The following is a 3,866-nucleotide window of genomic DNA, read 5'->3' on the forward strand; positions in this document are numbered from 1 at the left end:
CTCTCTGCCTGGCGTTGTCAATTACTCTCTCTTTTGTGCCCCACCCTGCTTAGCTACAGGGGCCACTGTGAGCCTCTTAGGCTTGCAAGTTAGGAAGTGATCATTGTTAATGTTGGTACCATGAAATAAATACACCCCAGCACACTCTGTAAAATGATTCATGTAAGGAACGGCAGCCAGCTGTAGAAATCTTGGCATAGTAGACAGAGCATGATGAGTTTTCTAGTTAGATCATGTCAAATCACCCAAACTATGTTATGTTGTCATGGAAACTGGATACAGACCCTTTAGCATTCAGATGTAATGCTATGTATTCAGATTGTTATTAATTAATCATGCATTTATCTCATAGCTTTGAAATTCCAATGAATGTGATTGCTTATTTCTAGAATGACATTGTAGAGTATGTGTGAGAGGCCAGATCTGGCTGATTTGAACATAAAACAGGTAGAATATTTGGACCAGATGTGGCCAGTTTAAATGCTAAATGATAATAATTCACTCATAACATTTGGATCCATATCTTTGAGCATAGCCAAGACCTTTCTCAATGAGTGCAAATGCTTACTGCATTTTAATGAAGTGGTGAGGCTCAGGTTTGACTTGCTCTTCTTCTTCTTTATTTATTACTTGTTTTCTTCGATAATCTTCTTCAATCATCATCATCATCATCGTTTAACGTCCGCTTTCCATGCTAGCATGGGTTGGACGATTTGACTGAGGACTGGTGAAACCCAATGGCTACACCAGGCTCCAATCTGATTTGGCAGAGTTTCTACAGCTGGATGCCCTTCCTAATGCCAACCACTCTGAGAAATTCCACTGCTGCATGTTCATCAGCTGATGTGCCTTCACCTTGCTTCTCCGACTTTTAAATCGCATAAACCATCCTTGACTTGACTTGAACTCTACATCTTTCTCATCTGGATATTTTTTCTTCGGGTCCTCAAACAAAGACAATGCTTTCTCCTGAACGACTTCTTGACTAAGGATAGCATTTGGATGATTCTGCCTATCAATCCAAATAGATACACAACTTTCCATTTCTTCAAAGATTTTGCCTCTTTTCTTGTTGATGACAGTATTCTTCATCCCTGGGGCTTCAGATGTGGTATGTATTAAAATCTTGTCCTTATTATGTATAATCCTCGATACAGTTGTCTGATTCACCCCAAAAGATCGTGCAATCATTACAACTTTTTCACCTTCATCATGATGTTTTATCATCACCAACTTATCCTCCAGCATCATATTATAGTATGACGCTTAGCACTTTCACCAGGACTTTTCTTTGGAGGCATAGGGGAAAAAATTAAAATTACAAATGAATATAAATGAGAAAATCTAAATGATGGCCGTTGCCAGTACTGCCTAACTGGCCTTCGTGTGGGTGACACGTAAAAGCACCCACTACACTCTCTGAGTGGTTGGCGTTAGGAAGGGCATCCAGCTGTAGAAACTCTGCCAAATCAGATTGGAGCCTGGTGTTGCCATCCGGTTTCACCAGTCCTCAGTCAAATCGTCCAACCCATGCTAGCATGGAAAGCGGACGTTAAACGATGATGATGATGATGTAAACAAATCTGAATTCAAAACAATCTTGGGAATCATGATGACGCCTAACGATAGATATTGTAATTACCAGTGCAATATGAGCTCCGAAAGACATATATAAAACAACACAGCTGATGTTATGCTTTAGTGAACGAGGCCACACTACTTTATGGTATGTATTTTAGCATTTGCTATATTTTAATATGGTTTTATATGCTCTTATTCTTATTTATTGCAACAGGATTTTATGTGCTTTCAATGTTTTTTAGTGTTTTTTATGATTACAATATTATTGTTGGATTGATGTAAAGTTGAGTAAAACGACTTCACTTGATTTTTATTTTTCCATATATTATTTTTGAAAACCAACATATCTTCAAGAACGACTTCAACCGAGGTATCCCTATATATATAACTATCATGTGCATTTTCTGTGATGTTTTTGAAAAGCGGTACCAAATTTTACAATTCTGTAAATAATTTTTTGTAAGCATTAAGCTTGTAAGATATTATTATTGTCATTTACAGAATATAAGTGTCTTTTATATTTTTATCAATATTTGGCAGAACCAATAGAGTGACTCAAGGGCCAAGAGTTTTGTGCGTTGGCACTTGATAGGTGCCAATGTGCAAAACTCTTGGAACTTTAGTCACTCTATTGCTTCTGCTGAATATCAATAAAAATATACGTATACTCATATTTGGAGTTCTATTTTTTTTTGTTTGCACCAACATATCTGCATATATATATTACCACTTAATTCCTCTGCATCACAAATTTTATTTAATTTGCTTTGCGCGAAGAGCTATTCTAACAATGCGTCCTGCCCTAACTCTTCGAAACGCTTAATTTAGAATAGGGGCAGCTGATGAAGGAAATGTTCTCTATGTGGCCTGTTTGTTTTCCTGTGTGTTCCTACCATTGTCCGAAAAAAAGTTTGTTTTCCGTGCTTTGTGTATGTTTTCGTTTTTCATTTTTTCCACGTTTTTTTGCAACGTCCTGTACCCAGATATGCATCTATATATACATGTAGATGTAGGTATGTACATACATGTACGTATATATGCATATACTCACATATTATTTGTATTATTATATATATATCTTCTGGCCATGAAGGTCAGTAATGATAAGTGGTTGTCACAACCTTTCATTGTAATTTAATCCTTTTAGCATTCTGATTATTCTGTCAAATGTAATACTTATTTATTCACATCATTTTGAATTAATCATAAATTATCTTGTAACTTAGATTTCAATAATGTGATAGATCATTATTAAAATGACATTGAAGGATAGGTGTGAGAGGCCAGATCTAGCTAATTTGAACATAAATGGTATAAATGCTAAAGAGTTAATTACCAAGAAACTCCAATGCTGGAATGTATATATAGAACTTCTGCTAATCATGGCAAATGACAACCCTCAGCCATAATACCTCCAGTACATACTTACCTGTTCCCTTTATGCCTTACTCTCTCTTTTCCATATTTCTTCTGACCATTAAACATTTACAAAACACGATCGACTACTAGATTTTTATTTTTATTATTCATAAATTATGTTTCAACATAAAATTAGATCAGATTTGATATAATTCTCTTCGTGAACACATTTTTCCAGATAGTTTCATATTTGTTATTGTAGGCTCTTCTATAAAATAACTCTCATAGAATTATTGAACCAAATTTTCCTTCCAGGATAAAATTAAATACAACTTTGTTACGATTTGATCACAACTTGCTGTAAAACAAAGCAACCAGGTGATTTGGCTTGTCTCTCATTCATCCTCTTCCATACACAACATACACACACACATGCACACAAGTATGTTCAGATACACACACACACACACACACACACATAGATATAGATATACACATGCATTTATACAATGCCCACTGATAATAATGTATGTACATATACATATACAGATGTGAAGCCATTTTATAGAAAGTATCATATGTACACATTCTAACATGACCATTCTGGTTTCAAACTTTGGCACAAGGCCAGTAATTTCAAGAATAGGTCAAATACACCAACCCCCAGCACTTGACTGGTACTTATTTTATCGACCCTTAAAGGATGAAAGGCAAAGTAGGCCTTGGTGGAATTTGAACTCAGAACGTAAAGACAGACAAAATGCCATTAAGCATTTTGCCTGGCATGCTAATGATTCTGCCAGCTCACTGCCTTTGGACATGAACATATTAGCATGACCTGACTGTATTAACATTTATTAACACTGGCTATTGAATGTCACTTATATACAAATATATATATATATATATATATATATATATATATA

The sequence above is a fragment of the Octopus bimaculoides genome, chromosome 23 (genome assembly GCF_001194135.2).
Source record: "Octopus bimaculoides isolate UCB-OBI-ISO-001 chromosome 23, ASM119413v2, whole genome shotgun sequence".
NCBI lineage: Eukaryota > Metazoa > Mollusca > Cephalopoda > Octopoda > Octopodidae > Octopus > Octopus bimaculoides.